At 38.6% G+C, this 21,626-nt stretch overlaps 1 protein-coding gene and 1 long non-coding RNA gene across 2 annotated transcripts in view; one reads left to right on the forward strand and one right to left on the reverse strand.

Moving 5' to 3' along the window:
* Positions 1 to 21,626, reverse strand: part of BMP5 (bone morphogenetic protein 5) — a 138,875-nt gene that overhangs the window by 104,810 nt on the left and 12,439 nt on the right. The gene's annotated exons all lie outside the window — the stretch shown is intronic.
* On the forward strand, positions 8,273 to 21,193 carry LOC142144101 (uncharacterized). The gene is made up of 3 exons (XR_012689653.1): positions 8,273 to 8,443; positions 9,325 to 9,411; positions 21,069 to 21,193. It is a non-coding gene; the product is annotated as an uncharacterized LOC142144101 (long non-coding RNA).

The following is a 21,626-nucleotide window of genomic DNA, read 5'->3' on the forward strand; positions in this document are numbered from 1 at the left end:
CTAGTCGCCGCCATCTTCACTCGGGCATTGATCAGGGTAGAGGGAGGGTGTGTTAGGTGGTCCTCTGTCCTGCTATATCTCGTGCTGTTCAGTTCAGTGCTGTGCTGTGCTGTGCTGTGCTATGCTCAGTCCAGTGGTGCTGTGTCCTGTGCTCTGTCCTTCTGAGGTCAGTGGTGCTGCTGGGTCCTGTGCTGTGTCCTGTTCAGTCCAGTGGTGCTGTGTCCTGTGCTCTGTGCTTCTAAGGGCATAGTTATTTCCCCAATATTCCCCTGTGTTTAAAAAAATAAAAAAAAGTTATTTAAAAAAATACCAAAAACTAATTTAATTTTTTTTTAATTACCACAAAATTGGCACAACCAATCCTGCAGTATAAGCCCATTGGTACTGCAATATTACCAAGTTCACACATTCAGCAGTAAAAGTCCAGTGGTACTGCAATATTACAAAGGTCACACATTCTTCAGTATCAGTCCAGTGGTGCTGTGTCCTGTGCTCTGTCCTGCTGAGTTCCGTAGTGCTGCTGGGTCCTGTGCTGTGTCCTGTTCAGTCCAGTGGTGCTGTGTCCTGTGCTCTGTGCTTCTAAGGGCATAGTTATTTCCCCATTATTCCCAAGTTTTTAAAAAATAAAAAAAAAGTTATAAAAAAAATAAAAATATTTTTTTTTAAAAAAAAAATATAATTATAACCAAATTTACAAAACCAATCCAGCAGTATAAGCCCATTGGTACTGCAATATTACCAAGTTCACACATTCAGCAGTAAAAGTCCAGTGGTACTGCAATATTACAAAGTTCACACATTCTGCAGTATCAGTCCAGTGGTGCTGTGTCCTGTGCTCTGTCCTGCTGAGTTCCGTAGTGCTGCTGGGTCCTGTGCTGTGTCCTGTTCAGTCCAGTGGTGCTGTGTCCTGTGCTCTGTGCTTCTAAGGGCATAGTTATTTCCCCATTATTCCCAAGTTTGTAAAAAATAAAAAAAAAGTAAAAAAAAATAAAAAATTTAAAAAAAAAAGTAATTATAACCAAATTTGCAAAACCAATCCAGCAGTAGAAGTCCATTGGTACTGCAATATTACCAAGTTCACACATTCTGCAGTATCTTGTGCTACATATAATGGAGACCAAAAATTTGGAGGATAAAGTAGGGAAAGATCAAGACCCACTTCCTCCTAATGCTGAAGCTGCTGCCACTAGTCATGACATAGACGATGAAATGCCATCAACGTCGTCTTCCAAGCCTGATGCCCAATCTCGTAGTACCGGGCATGTAAAATCCAAAAAGCCCAAGTTAAGAAAAAGTAGCAAAAAGAGAAACTTAAAATCATCTGAGGAGAAACGTAAAGTTGCCAATATGCAATTTACGACACGGAGTGGCAAGGAACGGCTTAGGCCCTGGCCTGTGTTCATGACTAGTGGTTCAGCTACACCCACGGATCTTATCCCTCCTCCTCCTCCCCCCCCCTACAAAAAATTGAAGAGAGTTATGCTGTCAGCAACAAAACAGCAAACAACTCTGCCTTCTAAAGAGAAATTATCACAAATCCTCAAGGCGAGTCCAAGGGTGTTGGTGGTTGTCAAGCCTGACCTTCCCATCACTGTACGGGAAGAGGTGACTCCATCCAGCATTTGCAGCACGCCCTCTGCATATGCTGGAAGGATCACCCACAGTCCAGTTACAGATTTGGCTAATGAAGGTGTGAATGTTGTACACCGGGAGGAGGATATTGATGATTATGATGCAGACAGATACCAAATTGCCTTTCTCAATTTCTATTTATATTCTAGATTATATAACGGCTGAATAGTTTTCTGTTTTACTCCTAGTGGAGAGGGGATCTGATGCAGACAGATACCAAACTGCCTTTGTCCATTTCTTTGTATATTTGAATTTCTAGTTCTACAGTCTATGCAGGCTGCTTTTTTTATATTCAACTACAAGTGTAGGGCGGGGGGGGGGGGGGGGGTAGGGGCATAGATAGCCACCAAAGTAACGTGGTCCATTTAATTACACTTTCTAGCTCCACAGTCTGTGCAGTCTGCTTTTTTATCTTCAAAGTATTTATATTTACAAGCCTTGCAATCTAAATTAACTAGAGGTAGTGACATGGTAGAACGCCAAAAGGCAGTTTGGAAGCCCCTGTACAAACTGGCTCTATTTTTTAACTGCGTTGTCCCCCCTCCAGTGTGTACTCGGAAAGAGTTTTTAGTGCAGCTGGGAACCTGGTCAGTGAGTGGCGAAGGAGGTTGCTTCCTCACAACGTTGAAAAAATGATGTTTATAAAAATGAATAATCAATTCCTCAATGAAGTACAGCACTGCCCTGCAGACAGTACAGAGGGACCTGTGGTTGTGGAGTCCAGCGGGGACGAATTGATAATGTATGAGGAGGAGGAAGTACACACTGTAGGGGGAGAGGAATCAGAGGTTGAGAATGAGGACGACATCTTTCCTCAGTAGAGCCTGTTTAGTTTGTACAGGGAGAGATGAATTGTTTTATTGGTGTGGGGGCCCAAACAAACCAATCATTTCAGCCAAAGTTGTTTGGTAGGCCCTGTCGCTGAAATGATTGGTTTGTTAAAGTGTGCATGTCCTATTTCAACAACATAAGGGTGGGTGGGAGGGCCCAAGGACAATTCCATCTTGGAACTTTTTTTTTTGCATAATATGACCAATCAACAGTCGTTTGCCATGTTCAAAAAGTAAAACCAAATTTAAACAAATTCAAGAAATTAAACCAAAAGTAAAATGCCCTGTCATAATTTAAAACAAGAGGGATTGACGTGCTCTAGAACTACTGTATTGTTGTTTATATTTTATAAACACTACACTTGAAAGCTTGAGTCTTTCAATGAAAAAGTAAGTCTCCATTGCACGAATATTTGCAACAGGGACAATTTTAGGGTTAAGAAAGTCAACTAATAACACTTCGACGCTGTCTGTCTTTATAAACACTACACTTGGAAGTTGGAGGAGGTATTGTGGCCCCGGCACCAAATTTACTACCGGGGCCACTCCACTGTGCAGTCCATATTTAGGTGTATCAGATATTAAACAACGGTGACAGTTGATGCTCAATTTTTTAATTATATTGTTGGCGCTGTAAAAAATTGTGTTCCGGGCACACCACACTACGCAGTCCATACCCTTTTTTGGTGGAATTCTGACCCGTGGAGGGTTTTTTAATTATATTGTGGCCTCGGTACCAAATTGTGTACCGGGGCCACCACACTACGCAGTCAAGATAGATAGATGCGTATCATAGATAAAGTACATTCAGTGTTGTGGGGCAAATTGAAAAATATTCAAAATGCACTGACATTATCAAAAACAAGAGGTTTTCACACGCTGAAACTCCAACATGTATATGATGGAGAGGATGGAGGAGCAGCCGTATGTGCAGTGTAATGCAGACCTGTTGAAGGTTTTTTATATATTTTATTGTGGTGCCCAGTGCCCACTACTCTACGCAGTCCAGATACTACTTTTGGGTGTAATTCAGACCTGTTGAAGGTTTTCTATATATTTTTTATAGCAGTGCCCAGCGCCCACTACTCTACGCAGTCCAGATACTATTTTTGGGTGTAATTCAGACCTGTTGAAGGTTTTCTATATATTTTTTATAGCAGTGCCCAGTGCCCACTACTCTACGCAGTCCAGATACTATTTTTGGGTGTAATTCTGACCTGTTGAAGGTTTTCTATATATTATATTGTGGTGGCCAGTGGCCAGTCCTCTACGCAGTCCAGATACTATTTTTGGGTGTAATTCAGACCTGTTGAAGGTTTTCTATATATTATATTGTGGTGGCCAGTGGCCAGTCCTCTACGCAGTCCAGATACTATTTTTGGGTGTAATTCAGACCAGTTAATGGGTTTTTAATTGTATTGTGGGGAACACACCTCTACGCAGTCCAGAAAGATACCTTAGTTGCAACGTTTTGTACTAAAAAAAAAAAATTATTGTGAGGTGTTAGGTGTTCAGAATAGCCTTTAAATTAGTGGAAATTATTGTTATTGAATGTTATTGAGGTTAATAATAGCGTAGGAGTGAAAATAAGCCCAAAAACTTGATTTTTACACTTTTTAGGTTTTTTTTCAAAAAAAATCCGAATCCAAAACCTTAAATCCGAACCAAAACGTTTCGGCAGGTGTTTTGCAAAACAAATCCGAACCCAAAACATCGAGAAAATCCGGATCCAAAACACAAAACACGAGACCTCAAAAGTCCCCGGTGCACATCCCTACATAAAATGGCAAAAAAGCTTAATGTATGAAGCCTTTATTTTAACCATTGAGAAATTTCCCGCTAATGCTGTGATCAATGACAATATCTGCTCATACATCTTATTTACATTTTTGTTCCATTTGGCACATTAGTTCTTATTACTGACCTCCGTATCTCCTAATTTCACAAAAATGTCTGTAGTATTCATAGCTGTGGAAGGAAGCAGTCCCTGAACCCAGTTATAGAACACAGGGCCTGGTGGCTGCATGAACAAGCACATGGGGTGTTAATACTCCTGCTGCCTTCCTTCAAGTAGATGCTAAGTGACAGGCTCCAAGAACAACATTATTTTTTTGTGTGTGTTATCAGAGTAGCAATAACATCAATATATCTTTAAATGCACCTGGAAAAATTTTCAAACATCCCCCTGCCTGATAAAAAGTCTTTATATTGAAGACTTTCCCGAAAGAATATTTTAAAAACAGGTTCCCACAGATTTTGTTGACTTTGTCAACAATATATTTATTGAAACAGAATCACACAAAAAAAAAAGTTTGAGAAGGAAGCAATTGAACACAATTAACAAGAAAGGTCAGACAGTCATCAGATAAGAACCTTGCTTGGAAAGTCAGGGTCACTGAGGTTGTAAGAAGCTCGAGACAAAACAAACAACATCCCACAATGGTAAAAGAAATAAAACACACAAATGAGAAACATAAATCTGCTTGAAATGTAGAGCTGTAAACTCCAGGACTAACCCTCCTTTGTCCTTTTGCCCAGAACTGAAATATTGTTCTAACTATACTCTTCCATATTTCTAAATCTAAATTTAAAATTCTTGGGTGCAACTTCCCTATTGCTTTGTCACATATATTTCCAGACTCATTTGTGTTTTGTTACCTTAGTGACCGTTTATGACAAGTTGGTTATTGGCGTTAGCTGTAGACCTTTCAAAGTTCTAAATGACCACATATTTATATTTTATTATCTTCATCAAACAACATGTGTTTTCAATATGCTTTTTATAAATGTTTCCAGCAACTTCTTCAAACGTGATTATGCCAATCGTTACTTTTTTAAAAAATATGTATACTAGAACACTAAATTAGAAATAACACTTTGCATCCTTTCCTATTCCCTTTACAGCTTATAAAGTTGGTTATTGGACTTGGGATCAACTTTTGTGCTACGTTTGCTATAAAACGTTTTCCCTGAGTCTTATTTTCTTTTTTTGTTTTTTGTTTTTTTGTTTTTAATTTTTTTTGTTTTTCGTCATATTTTTTATTTTCTGGATACCACAATTTGTTCCATTACTTCAAAGTTGAATAAATTAGCTGGCAATTAAATATGAGAGATTTTGCTGCAATATATTGTGCATTTCACATTTTGCAGCAGAACAAGTCATTTTGTAACACAAAGTTCTTGCACTACAATTTTCAAGCTCTGCAGAATGCCATATTGCACTGTATTTATAAAGTTGCATGTCACAGAATTTATATGAAATTATATAATCTATGGGTAAAGTAGGGGCAATGAGGTTCAGTTATTTGTGTGCAATATGCAAAACATTTTGGGCCGATTCAATTAGCTGGTAATACAGAAATCTCTGTTAATTTTCGCATGTCTATGGGACGCAAAGGAAAATAAGTGGAGATTTTACTAAAAACTCTGATGCGATGTATATCTGCAGACTTTTCCAGAGACCATCCAGCCACCTCGCAGCTAGTTGGATCTGTCCTTTAGAGTCTTATGTGAAATGAGACAAATATTTCATGAAACAGTTTTGAAAATTTCATTCATGTCTACCATGTGGACTATTTTACCACTGAAAAATAAACTAAAGTAAATAATCAAACAGCTATCTTCACGTCTAGAATATGCTTAAATTTCTAAACAGTTATTTTCAGAACTTAAATTTAAGTATAAAAATTTGTCACTGTAAAAGAATACTCTGACATAAACATCTCTTAGCATCTGTTGGCAATGATATCTGCATGCAAGCAATGAGTCAGTGCCACACCCATTGGGCTCAGTGACAGAGAACATCCATATAGCCCAGTGTTGGCTAACCTGTGACACTCCAGAGGTTTGTGAAACTACAAGTCCCAGCATACCCTTCCAGCAATAAGCTGCTATATATTTGCAAAGCATGCTGGGACTTGTAGTTTCACAATACCTGGAGTGTCACAGGTTAGCCAACACTGATATAGCCCCACCAATCCCGCAACACTGTAGAGAGATCATCTTTCACATTCACATCAGGCCCTGCTTCATTGGAGCTTACAGTCTAAAAACCCTAACACACACACATACAGACTAGGGGCAATATTGTCAGCAGCCAATTAACCTACCAATATGTTGTGGAGGTAATCAGAGCCCCCATATCGCCCAGCGGTGTGAGGCAGAAGTGCTGTGCCACCATGCTATATTTGTATGTAGGGAGGCTCTACCCAGAATATAATGGAGTTCTTTACATAAAAATATTCTGCCTTGGAGGCACTATTTATTCATTACATTTTTATTACAGTTCATTAACAGTTTATTGTGTTTATCTCCTTCTAATTGCATGGTTACAATGTACGCTCCATAGATAAGCTAATTAATAATTCACCCCCACCCCTCTGTTACTGCTCCCGTAATTGTTACGATTAGACACATCAGATATTTATAACAGAGGAAGCTGTTTCCCATCTTACCACAACACTAACACTGACTTAATTGTACTGTGGCTCATAGGAAAATGTTTAAAAAGGAAAGTACTTTGTGCTACAATATTGCAACTTGGGAAGCTATCACCTTATCCTCTGTATTACCTGTGAGACATTACTGTCATCCTATTCACTTCTTTTCTCCTTATGTTAATTTGTAGCATGTATTTATATCAGGGATATACAGAGTATCTTCAATTTCCTATCCCACTGCAAAGAAAAAGTTACAATCCCAATGCAGTCGGACCCCTTATGAAGTCTAAACACATAGTAATCTCATAATGGAAAAAACTAACACTGTTTAGGAACACACAGTGCAAATACAGCTGGCATCATTCCAGGCTTCAGACTGCAACTCATAGAGGTTAGAATCTCGGCTAGCTCTTGTGTTTGAAAGTCTAAAACAGCAAAAGCTTATTCAGCAGCCCGTGTTCTATTCCCAATCATACTGCACCAATAACACTGACTTGCTTGAATGTGCCATAGTTCACAGGAGAATTTTCTGAATGAAGGTAGTTCGTGCTACAATGTTATAACTTGGCAACGTTCATGAACAGTATATTCACGCTAATTAGTGTATTATCACTTGAAGTATAAAGACTCAACTAACTATTATTATTATTATCATTTATTTATATAGCGCTATTAATTCCGCAGCGCTGTACAGAGAGTTCACTCACATCAGTCCCTGCCCCATTGGGGCTTACAGTCTAAATTCTCTAGCACACACACAGCCAGAGACACAGGCACAGACTAGGGTCAATTTGTTAGAAGCCAATTAACCTACCAATATGTTTTTGTGAGTGTGGGAGGAAACCGGAGCACCTGGAGGAAACCCACACAAACACGGAGAGAACATACAAACTCCTCACAGATAAGGCCATGGTCAGAAATTGAACTCATGACCCCAGGGCTGTAAGGCAGAAGTGCTAACCACTTAGTCACCGTGCTGGGACTTGCAGTTTCACAACACCTGGAGTGTCACAGGTTAGCCAACACTGGCTTATATTTTCAGACTGAGATCCTGTGGGGTCATAGAGCGTTTCAATAGCGTTCTATTACACCAGACTTATGTCTGTTTTTCAAGCAATATTCTCAAATTATTAAAATCTTCAGACAATTTACTGTACCTCTCCCACTATTTGGTATCTCTTCTGGAAATATGAAATCTATAGCTTCCTTCAATCTCTTCTGCCAACTGTGAGAATTAACCATGTTGCCTGTCTTTGAACTCTGGAGGAAGAAAATCTTCTTCTACAAATTTATTCATTGTTTGTGATACCTATTACAATTCTTTTCTATTTCAGTAACCCATGCTGATAAGCTGCAAATCTGAGATAGAGCTGCAGGGCCTCATGTACAGTTGGACATAATTTCTGTCTAAAAAAGACACAAGGTGTATAGCTCAATATACAAAGGTAGACAGAGCTGGACACATCTAAGCTTATCATCATCATCACCAGTTCGTAACTTTTACTAGTGAAAAAGCACCCGCAGTTTCATGTCTCCTGACAGGTGGGTATACATGTGAGTCTCAGTCTACATTAGTCGTATTTGCTCCAACGCTCCCTTACATGTCCCTTCCTTCCCCCGTTTCGCCTGTTCAACCGTAAGGGGCTGTAAGCAACCAGAATCCCAAGATGCAATTCAGTCTACATAGGGTCATAACCGAAACTAGTGCTTTGGGGGCATAGTCAAAAAGAAAAAGTGCATTATGCACAAAAAACTCTATTTGCGTCCATCTCTCCCTCAGTAAACATATATTTTCTAATAAAAACCAACTTAACTAACTTAAATAAATAACTAATCTCACATGATTAAAATGGACCACAGAGCATCCAATGGCAGCCATTCCCTTTCCCAGGAAGAATTACTTGACAGCCTCCTTATTGTTACTTAAAATTAAGATTTATTTGTAATTTATCTATTAAATGATCCTTAGAGATGTGTTAAGTTCAACAAGATAGCATGGAGAACATGCGCTGGATTGTGCCATACTGGTTGTGCCCGCTATCATAGAATGTATATGGTGCAACTTGGCACAAGTTGCACCATGTCTTTAAAGCAACCCTGCTTCATATGTACTTTGGAAGTAGTAAAGATACAGAGAATATGTAGACAATTTGTGAAACTAAATATTTTTTATAAAATGAGAGTTACACCTAATTCAGACAGATTTATTGTTTTTAAATGACACAAAAATATATTTTTGATGTTTTACAGTGACCCAGATATTTATTATTTCAGAAAGGGTATTCAATATTTATAGTAGTAAGTTACAATTTCCCCTCCCTGAGTCCAAGTATATGTCAATAATGTAGGTATAAACACATTTCCTAAAATAGTTCAATTTAATTTTATTTCATTTGCAAATTATTTTATTTTATCTTTGAAAGAGAAAACAAGAAGATCACCTGGTTTGATCAGATCTGAAGACTTCAACCCTTCAAATGAGGGGACTCTGGTCTCCCTTCTGAGCACAGGTGGGTGAATTTGATAGTAATACAAGAAGGAGACTTAGCATAACCAAAGTCTCAGTTACGAAAGTGCAAAACCCCAGTGCACATGCTGCTTAGTGATACCACGCACCTATTTCCTGACCTAGATGAAGAGGTGTGTTACCTGTATTCCGGGAGGGTGCTCAACATTTTCCCATGTCCTCTGACTTTGCTCCAGCCTCATCCTATACTTCCAATGGGAAGCATTCTGCACTTCTACCAGGGTAGTAAAATGCGTCAAACACACAAATGTAACATATGTAATAAAAACAATCTAGATATCCCCTTGTTCTCAAAAGAAATCTAAACATAAATTAGCTAAACTTCACAGTATTTGAGGAGAAAAATGTAGATGTTTTAATTAATGAAGGGTTGGTCCAAAAGACCATATATGCCTGGCCCTTGTCAGAGTAATAGTATTGTGATGTGGAGACAACAGACTGTACCAGGTAAGTATCCAACTTCCTGAACTTTTGAACACTGGCAAGTGCTAATTTAGAGAGTATATTATAATCCTCAAGTAATTATTATATTCATCTCTTTCCCTCTTACTCCATATAACAAACTGTGAAAATGAAATGTCTAATTACATTCAGACATAAATGTCTAAATAGCCTATTGCAAAGTTTTTTGAATTGTGGCATTTCAGAACTGACAAAGGAGAGATTGGAGGGACGCAAATATATTAGGGCATCTTGTGGTCCAAAATGTGTTAGATATGTTTCAGAAGGTTATTCATGCATACACACCTACACAATTTACCTTCAAGTCTGTGATCTTCATCTCTCATAACCATCTGCTGAAAAGATTGTGACTCTGCATACACTCTACAGATATGTGCCTCCGCTGCTGGTCGTGAGAGAGTACACACTTTCACATTTGCCCGTCATCGAAGCATCGTTGGTAGTAATTTTTAGGACGTTTAGAAAACCAAATCAACGCATGCAATGTGTTCTGATATGATAAAACATGATCATGGGAGCGTACACACCATATCTGAACAATAACTTTGTCGTTGCTCCTATTATGGTATGAATTATTAGTAAGGCCAGTGTTGCATGTATGTGCTATTCTAATGAATTTTCATGTAAAAAAAAGATACAAGCCTTGGAATGAAGCCCATCAACTACTGTATAGAATCATACCAATAAAATGATTTTTCTAATGGTGCACTATATGAGTCAGTAGTAAATAAGCAATTCCACATTCTCCATAGATGATATAATGTGTGCAGACATTCAGGCAACCACCCTTTCTTATTGAAATTCCTTCTAAATTCATCAGAATCAAGTGGACAGGATGTAAACTTAGACTGTGACATGGCTGCGACACACATTAGCACGTATATGAGCATACTCAGGAAGTTCCTTGTCTCCATATCAGAACCAGCAAGACCTGGAATAAAAATCTTACACCCCATGCTTTTAGTGCTAACTAGAGATGGGCGGGTCCGGTTCTCCGAGAACCGAACCCACCCGAACTTTGGGTATCCGAGTACCGAGCTGAGCAGCTCGGTACTCTCCCGCCCGTTCCGAATCCAAATCGAGGCCGAACGTCATCGTGACGTCGTCGGATCTCGGGGCTCGGTTCTCGCGATACTTCAACTTTATAAATACACGTCTCCACAGCAATCCATCGCCATTTGACAGAGGGAGAGAGCAGGGTGTAGTCATAGGCTAATTAGAGCAGGGACAGAGAATACAATATTGTTCTTGCAATTGCTCTAACCAAAATCGCTAGTGCAGAGAGGAGGATAGAGGTTTATTATTTTTTCTTAATATTTGGCACTCCCCAGCGCTTTTGGGGTGTCCCCCATAATTGTGCATAAATATTTCTGGCTGTCAAAAGTCATATCTGTCAGCAGTATCTACCAAATAATTTTTAGCACTCCTCAGTGCTTTTGTGGTGTCCTCCCTAATTGTGCATTAATATTTCTGGCTGTCAAAAGTCATATCTGTCAGCAGTATCTACTAAATAATGTTTAGCACTCCTCAGTGCTTTTGGGGTGTCCTCCCTAATTGTGCATTAATATTTCTGGCTGTCAAAAGTCATATCTGTCAGCAGTATCTACTAAATAATTTTTAGCACTCCTCAGTGCTTTTGGGGTGTCCTCTCTAATTGTGCATTAATATTTCTGGCTGTCAAAAGTCATATCTGTCAGCAGTATATACTAAATAATTTTTAGCACTCCTCAGTGCTTTTGGGGTGTCCTCCCTAATTGTGCATTAATATTTCTGGCTGTCAAAAGTCATATCTGTCAGCAGTATATACTAAATAATTTTTAGCACTCCTCAGTGCTTTTGGGGTGTCCTCCCTAATTGTGCATTAATATTTCTGGCTGTCAAAAGTCATATCTGTCAGCAGTATCTACTAAATAATTTTTAGCACTCCTCAGTGCTTTTGGGGTGTCCTCCCTAATTGTGCATTAATATTTCTGGCTGTCAAAAGTCATATCTGTCAGCAGTATCTACTAAATAATTTTTAGCACTCCTCAGTGCTTTTGGGGTGTCCTCCCTAATTGTGCATTAATATTTCTGGCTGTCAAAAGTCATATCTGTCAGCAGTATCTACCAAATAATTTTTAGCACTCCCCAGTGGTTTGCGCTCAAAATGGATTCAAAGCAGTCCACATATGATCTGAATGAGCAACCAGGTTCTGTCACCAGTCCTGATGTTAGTGTTCCCAGTACGTCATCTGGCCAAGGCGATGTCAAACAACAGAGTGTTTCCAAATTAGTGCAAAAAACAAAAACCAAAAATTTTTTTACTGTATTGAAGCGAAAAAGAAGTGTAACTGAGCAAAAGTTAAGTGACCATAAAAAAAAAATTGCATGCATGCCATTCTACACACGCAGTCGCAAAGAGAGAATGAGGCCTTCACCTTTGGCTATTAGTGGCAGATCCCAAAAAGTTACCCAGCCTACAATTGGTGCACAACTACTGTTACGCGTCAAAGCCGAGCTGCAAGATAACAGTGAGGCATTACAGGAGAATATTTGCTCTGATTCACAAATGACAACAATCCCTGTGGAGAGTCCATCCAACAGTGGGATGTCTAATAGTGAGCATTCTGCTGATGTGTGCCTTAATAGCCCGAGTGTAGCCGGTGATACACAAATTGAGGATGCCACTTTGGAATTAGAAGAGGATGAGGGGGAGATTTGTGTAGGCGACGAGGGCGCTAATGATGATGTTGATGATTATGATGCAGACAGATACCAAATTGCCTTTTTCAATTTCTATTTATATTCTAGATTATATAACGGCTGAATAGTTTTCTATTTTACTCCTAGTGGAGAGAGGATCTGATGCAGACAGATACCAAACTGCCTTTGTCCATTTCAATTTATATTGTACAGTATATAACGGCTGAATTTATTAGTATTTTATACAAGTGGAGGGGGGCCTAGAGAGACAGAAACCAAACTGGCTTTCTCCATGTCAATTAATATTGTGCAGTCTATAACGGCTGGATTTTTTGGTATTTTATACAAGTGGAGGGGGGCCTAGAGAGACAGAAACCAAACTAGCTTTCTCCATGTCAATTAATATTGTACAGTCTATAATGGCTGAATTTTTAGTTTTTTAAAAAAGTGGAGGGGGGCCTATAGAGACAGAAAGCAAGGTAATGAGCTTATATGTTGACTCAGACCTCTGATGATTATTTGACTGTAAGGAGCGCTTTATTATATAAGTATACCCCATATACAATCACATCAATAAACATTCATGTTTATATAAGCTCACAAGTGTGATTGTATATGGGGTATACTTATATAATAAAGCGCTCCTTACAGTCAAATAATCATCAGAGGTCTGAGTCAACATATAAGCTCATTACCTTATAAATTGTGTCAACTATAATCATATGACCATTGGTTCCAATCAAGGAGACCATAGTACACACAGCATACATTTCCAGTTGCAATAGTATCTTAGGTAGTCAAATATAATTATAATAGGAGTGATTATTATATACTGATTATCTTTATATATATTGATAATAAGTAGCAGGGCATAGCAATTTAATTTGCTATTTTAATTCACTTTAGTCACTTAAATATTTCGCTATTCAATTAGGAGGAATATATTAATATTTTAAAGTATATCAATAAAGTAAAAGTTTTTTATTTTTAACAAGAAGATCGCTGAGTGCCTTCCAATACACAACTCTTCCTATCCTCTTCATACTTCAATATTAGCTATCTGTGTAATAGTGCACCACCCAGTAAATTATTCCAACATTTATAATTATATTTTGATACTGGAATAGCGATACCTAGTGCAGTGGTACCCTCTTTTTAGTAAATAGAGACAGAAAGCAAACTGTCTTTTTCCATTTCTTTACATATTTAACTATAAGTGTAGGGTGTAATATACATCCAAAGACGATGGCTGCATTGCCAATATGCATAGATGGAGAGGAAGACAATCTGTTTTGTGTGTAGAATAAATGAAGGCCTACCAACGAAGAATTAAACAGTTTTTTTGGATGATTTATTACCTCAACAATTAGATTACTTGTCTCTAAAACAGTTGGAGCACTAAATTGGGTTAATTTAGGCCCAAAAACATGGATTTTCCAAAAAAATAGCAAAACAAAACCAAACAAAACCAAAACCAAAACACGCAATGGTGGTTTTGCAAAACCAAAACCAAAACCAAAACACGACGGTAATCCAGATCCAAAACTGAATCCAAAACCAAAACAGTGACCATCTCTAGTGCTAACCCACTCTTTATCTTCTGAGTGAACCATGGTCCCTCCTCCTTATCCAAAAGTCTATATTAATAATACAAAGAAATATATTCTAGTAGTATTTTTAATTAATATTTAATATATATATAGTCTCCTGGATTGGTCAGGAGACTTCCGTATTAGATGAGATCTCCCAGACACTCGAGACAGCATGTAAATCCTGCTAGCAATGTTATGATGCAAATTGTGTCATCAAGCTTGGCCCACCACAGTGAACACTAAGGGAATTGTGTAGAGTTGGACGCAAAGTGCAGTATGCTGTGTATAATTCCCATTTTACTTCTGTGCATGCCCACAAAGCACTAGTTACTGTTGCAGCCATATGTAGACTGAGTCGCATCTTGCAGTCACTTATAATTGAAGAGGCAGAACAGAGGATGGAGGGGGCATGTAAATGCCTGTTAGAGTAACTCCAACTTATGTAGACTGAGACTCAGATGTGCCTGTCATGAGATAGGTAATTAGTCTAAGTTACAAATTCATTATGATGATGATCAGCTCTAGCTCAACATAACTTTGTAAAATGTCTTTTGTTTAGATGCAAAATACATGGAAACTGCGTCCAATTCTACATGAGGTCCTAGGTTGGCCTCATGTAGAGGGGGCATGTAAAGGCATGTAAAGGGCATGCCTATACATGCCCCCTCCTTCCCCTGTACTGCCTCTTCAATTATAGGTAGGCATGGACAGGGAGATGATTACACAATTAGCGGTATCATCCACCTTGTCCAGCCCACTTGCAGGTGCCTATAAATTCATCAGAACACGCTCACCTCTTCTTTTTATACTTCCACTTAGCATCTCTTGGAGGGAAGCTAGAAAAAGTAGGTAAGTATGCAGTAAGACAAAATGTTATAAGTTGAAGAAACAAGGGACAGCCTGTCACCCTTAACACACTACTACCTGAGACTTGGGCGTGTGTGGGGTCCAGGAATTCAGCCCAATCAGTGACTAACTCCTATATATCAGTGTGTGTGGCCAAATCTGTCACATTTCTGGTAATGGAGTTGGACAGCCAGACCTGACATGGGCACCTTTCCAAATATAGATTATCCCCTAAAGTAAAACATACTTGCTAACAGTCCTGGCTTTCCCAGAACTGTGCAGATTTTGGTGGCTGAAAGAGGGTGGTCCCTCCAAAACAGATGGGCTGAGCTTAGTGTCGGTTGGTCAGATCTGTGCAATGTTTGGACAGATCGGGGCATGACCCTTTTTAATATACCTCCAATTGAGAAAGCTGGTAGATAGGGTGCAAGGTCATAACAAATGTGGTAATAATAAAAGTGGCTAAATAACCAGAAATGGCCCAGAGTATCAGAACTAAATACCCCCCCCCCCCCCCCCCCAATGGAAATCTCTTTTTTTTTTACATTTGAACACACATTAGTAATGCATTAGTGTTCTCTATCTGCTCACTGAGCATTGCCATGATCTGAGAAAGCATGTCCTACATTTCAGTAATGGTTCCATTCTTATTCTTTTTATGCAGATAGTGAAGAGCATCCCTTAAGCAACATTTTTAATGCTGTAATGAAAGGAAAAACTACACTGCTTCTACTATATTAGGATATAAGAATTTTAAAGCTTTCATTGTTACTTTCTGTATGTGTACATTGAAATATACGACCAATGTAATACTGTACATGTGTTTATAAATAAGTATAGCAACATCAACTATTACTAAGACTGCCAAAATCCTCAGTAAAGCTACATTGGAAGTATATTAAGGGGTATATTTACTAAACAGCGGGTTTGAAAACGTGGAGATGTTGCCTATAGCAACCAATCAGATTCTAGCTGTCATTTTGTAGAATCTACTAATTAAATGATAACTAGAATCTGATTAGTTGCTATAGGCGACATCCTCACTTTTTCATACCCGCTGTTTAGTAAATATACCCCTAAGAGTCGTCAATGCAGCGCTAATGGTAACAAAGCAGCTGTCCTTGTCAATACACAAATCTTTGCTATAAAATTGTGCTATACTTGTTCTAGGTCATTTTACAAGGTTTAGTATCCATGTGCATAAATCAGACACAAGTCATAAGCACAGCTTTATAAAGGTCAGAATGTTTATGTGCCTGGTTCAGACTGAATGCGCTATATTGTTATGAAATTATATATGTTTCCACAAAAGTCTAAATATGGCCTTTTGAAAAGACAGCAGCTCGATACATGATGATAATGTCTATGCCATAACATTGCAAGTAAATGACATCCAACAAAAGAGGGACAATTCCATCCTCTCTTGGAAGCTCTTGTGTTTTTGATTAGACCGAACCCTGATATAATGGGAATTAGAGTAAAAAATAAAGAATATAAACTTGCCCCTTTTTGTGGATCATCTGCTTGCTAAAAATTACCAATCCAGTGCTGTCACTCCTCAATTTGTTAATTGAATGAACAGAATTTGGTACATTGTTTAATTTTAAAGTAAATTACTCCAAGTCCGTAACCATAACACTAAATCTTACAGCGCTGTCACAAGTGATAGAGGGGCTGAAACATGCTAAATTCCATATAAAATATCTGGGAGTCCAATTCACAAAATATTTAAGTCAACTTTTCCATGCTGATTTCTTACCGCTGTTGTGCAAATTCTTCAAAGGAGTTAAATGATTGGAAATCTAAGAACTTGACCTGAATTGGGGGGATCAACATTCTCAAAATGAATTCGCTACCTAAAATACTATATCTCCTTCAGATGTTACCAATACACATACCCCCCAAGTGACTCTCCGACATCCAAACTATGATAAGAGACTTCATTTGGGGTGGTAAAAGTCCTCATTTGAAGCAAGAAATACTCTATAGACCAAAACACAGAGGAGGTCTCCAGCTCCCTCACATCTCTAGCTACTATCGAGCCACTTTGTTGAATAGGATATTGAAATGGACCAGAGACATGGCTGCGAAGCAATGGATAGAGATTGAAGAACAATCCATGCGAGTTCTAGCTGGAATTGTCCCATGGACCTTTACTCTACCTATGATCTTGTAGCCATCAATTACCCTTACTCTTGGTTGCTATAAAAAACAAAGTACTGAAAAATTATTTCCTCAGTGGTCTCCCCCTTAATGCCATTTGTAACAAATGCTCAGTTCCCACCAGGGGGTAAATGTATTAATGTCCGGATTCTTCAACTCCGGCGTGTTCAGCATCTTCGGCGATTAAATTTAAAGCGGCGCTGCATTGTAAAGGGACATTAATACATTTACCCCCAGGTTTAAGAACTTTATTTATGAAACACCAACACATATTTTCCACAAACAACGTGAGAAGCGAAAAAAAATGGCTTTGAAAACTGGCTGGAGGCAAAGGTCTTCTTGGTTGGCCAGCTGGTGGGTGCTAATGGAGGACATCCTTTTAGTGAAATACAAGCAAAATGGAATCTTCCCGGGATGGAGGAGGGGAAACACTTACAATTCCATTACTTCCGTGGTTCAAAAGGTATGCTTAACGAGCCCCGCAGATACCTCACACTATTTGAATAATTATGTTCAGATCCACATAACTCTTCTTACTCAATATCTAAACTAAACAAACTTATTATTGAAGATTTGTACAACTCTTTGCCATGGTAAACTAAAGCCTGGGAGAGGGACCTTAGACATGAAGTTGAGGAGCACTTTGATTTTACATATTGCAGCCTGCTCCTACATGACATGCAAACAGATATGGCGAAGACACACCAGAGAATTCAGTCAGCATTAACTGGCAGCATTCTGGCTAAGTGCTTAGCCTTAAAGCACTGGGGTCAAGAGTTCAAGTCCCGACCATGGCCTTATCTTTGTGGAGTTTGTATGTTCTCCCCATATTTGCGTGGGTTTCCTCCGGGTGCTCTGGTTTCCTCCCACTCTTCAAAAACATACTGGTAGGTTAATTGGCTGCTAACAAATTGACCCTAGTCTCTGTGTGTCTGTCTGTGTGTGTGTGTTACGGAATTTAGACTGTAAGCTCCGATGGTGCAGGGACTGATGTGAGTGAATTCTCTGTACAGCTGTGCAGAATTAGTGGTGCTGTATAAATAAATGATGATGTGGAGGAGCGTAAGTTGATAAACATTTTTCAGACGACATAGACTAGATCTCTAAGCATATGCATAATTAAAACACAACTTAAACTACTCGATAGATGCTACTCAGGATGAGCATAGGACATAAGTAGGATGAGGATAGATGCATCCAACTTGTGTTGGAGATGCCTTAAAGAACCAGGCAATCCACTTCATATTTGGTGAGGGTGCTCAACATTAAAACCCTTTTGGGACACTGTGTTGTATCTCTGTACTATGATCCTTGGTGCGGGTGTTCCATTTCGACCAATGTTTTGGCTTCTAAATTGGTCAATGTTGCCAATCTCCAGATATAAAAAAAACCCTTTTAAAACATCTTAGGAATGCCAATAAGGCAGTGATCCCCATCCTTTGGCCATCCTCCTCTCCTCCAACTATAGCCGATTGATTTATTTATGGATACAGTTGATATCACTTCTGCGGCCGGCGACCGAGGCTTTTGGGATACCTGGTTTAGATGGTAAGACTTCAAGGACTCTACACTCTACAATTCATAACTCTCTCCTCCCACTAATTGAGCCGCATATACTTCATTAATGGATTGAGACATGAGATATGATGGTTATTACCCCTACAACTGCTATCGATCCTCATTTATCCCTTTACCTAGACCCTGTTTTGGGATAAAACAGTGTAGAACCCAGTTGGCTCAAAAGTCACATAGACATTTCATACAGGCGAAATAGATGTATCTTATCTTTTCTTTCTCTTAGTCTTCTTAATAGAGATATATTGAAATAAATTCCTTCCCCACCCCAGCCTTCCCCTCTTGATCTGTTTTCCATGTTTGCTCTCCCGTTTCCCCCATGTTTACTTTTCTACCTGATTATCTTTCCATATTTTATGCTCTTCTTTCAATAGTTTATATTTATACATGGCAATTAAGTGAGCTTCACTAGACAGGGTAAACAATGTTTTGTATATTCGCTGCCTCATTGGCAAAAGCATCTTGCGCTCTGAATTCTGAATACCCTATATATTAGTTTCCCATTACCAGATGTACTGTTCTGTACAATAAAGAAAGTTTTCACAAAGGGCGATTAATATTGCAGAAACATTTTCTGTAAGGAAACAAATATATAAAAGGAAATAAACAGATAGTACAATGGTACAGCTCACATACTTATATGAACTAAGTGAGGTGGCATCGAATTTGCAGAGCTTTCCAGGCTCACAATAAGGTTAGCTTTTATATATAAACAAAGGAACATATCCATGAAAGACTGCAAGACTCAGTTGTGGTTAAATGCATTAAAAAGCAATTGAAGTACTGTAAACTATTAAAATGGTTGTCCACTTTTTGACAACTTTCCCTCATAAACATACTCCCACCTATACAGAAAACTGGGGGAAAGTTTCCCTACAGGATCTCCCCCTTCCCAGCCCTTCTCCTTTTAGCTGAAACCAAGAGCTGGCTTGTATTGCTGCTAGGAGTGCTTGCTGATAAAGTCTATCCATAGAGTACAATAGAGATCTATATTGAGCGTGTGCAAATCACTCCCTTGTAGAGTTATAGAAAACCTGCATTGCGATTGTTTTCATTGCAGCAAAGTGCAGCATTGCATGCCATCCGGCACCAGGTTTCAATTACCATGGAAGATTCCTGTGGCAAAGGGAAACTCCCGGTTTGCTGTATATGGGGGGGGACGGGACATATTTTCTGTACAGAGGGGATATGTTTTTTTTTTCAAATGTGGTTGCACCCTTCAAACTGAAATGAGACATGACTGAAACACATATTTTTGTCCCCTTGTATAGTCAAATTGATTAATATGAATGAGAGGTTGGAGCAAACAATTTTAGTGAGTTTTAACTTTTATTTAATAAGTGAGGTAGGACACATGTAAGAGACACATGTAGGCAGTACTTAGACCTGAATGAGACATTACATGCACTAAGTCTGCAAAAAACAGTGGTATAGCTAAATGCTCCTGGACCCCTTTGCAAAATGCTCTAACTAGAGCTAGATTTTAGGTTAAGAGGATGAAAGCCTATGGTTCTCCAGTTATTGGGGACCAAGTCCCTGCATGTCCTAGCAAGACACGTAGATGCAGAATTCTGATACAAACCATTGTGCAATGGGTTTTCAAACTCCAGTCACAGGAAATTGATTTAAAAGCTAAGCAATACAATCACATGCCAAATTGATGAGCCACATTATACTGACCGGCGCAAATAGTAAGTTTGGGATAAGCCAAAAAGGCATCAAAAATGAGTGTTAGGAGGTTATGGGTGATAGACCCATGGAAGTCTGCCAAAAGTTGTGGTGTTGGTGGGGACTTATGTAGCATAAGAATTCAAGAATGCATATTGCTATGGAGAAGGCTTACACAGAAAATATAAAGGAAACAAACCAACACCCCAAATTAAGCTACTTAACCCCCCCAAATGAAGCTAACCACACCCCCCAAAAAATCTAAACTAATGACACACAAAAAAGGACAGACTAAACTGACCTATATGTTCTTTTCTGCCATCAAACTCTATGTTTCTGTATTAATGATCCATGGCTGTCACATTTTAGTGTAAGTCTCTTGTATTATCCCCTTGTTTCATGATCTCAATATTTTCTCCTCCAATGTTGAGACCAGGAGATAGGGTATCAAACTTCAACCAATGAGATCCCTGTCTTGTGATGCAATACGCATCACAAGAATTGACAGCTTGGACCCCAATGCTGCAATCTCTATGTGTAGATATATAGAGATAAGTAACATATATTTTATATCTGGTATATCATTTTATTAATTGTTTTAAGGCGCAAAATAATTAAAAGGTCTTACACTATGATCTCTTCTTTTATACAGATCTGCCATTCTGTAAAATGTCAGGTAATCTAGAGGAAGCTACAGATCTATTCATGGTTTCCAGAATCCAGATCTCTCCAAGGAAATTTACCTTTGTATAACTTGTTCAAGCACTGTCAGCTAGTCCGATGAGCCTGATCTATTAGAACTACGTTCTGTATTTATTTATTTATATATTTATATGAAGAGTGTTGCAAGTGTACCAGTGTTATAGTTACACTGCTACACTTGCTCTACCATCCATGGATACATTTTATATTTGGGGTTTTCATTATATACCAAAACATTCCTACTATCCATGGTATGGGGAAGGAGTTTACCTTTCATTGTGACAAGGTTATTTTGCACAATCTTCATACAACTGATTTTATTGTATTCTTAATGATATACAAGTTTCCTTGTTCAATGTGCCAGTTCTTGCCCATACATGGTTAACTGATCTGCTTACTGCAAATCTTGAAAGGTTTATAAAGTTTATGTCCAAAACTCTTTTTTTTTTTCAACTAAGCACAAACTGAATCAGGAAACATTCAGTATAAAAGCAACATGCTGAAAACA

The sequence above is a fragment of the Mixophyes fleayi genome, chromosome 3, assembly GCF_038048845.1.
Source record: "Mixophyes fleayi isolate aMixFle1 chromosome 3, aMixFle1.hap1, whole genome shotgun sequence".
NCBI classification, from domain to species: domain Eukaryota; kingdom Metazoa; phylum Chordata; class Amphibia; order Anura; family Limnodynastidae; genus Mixophyes; species Mixophyes fleayi.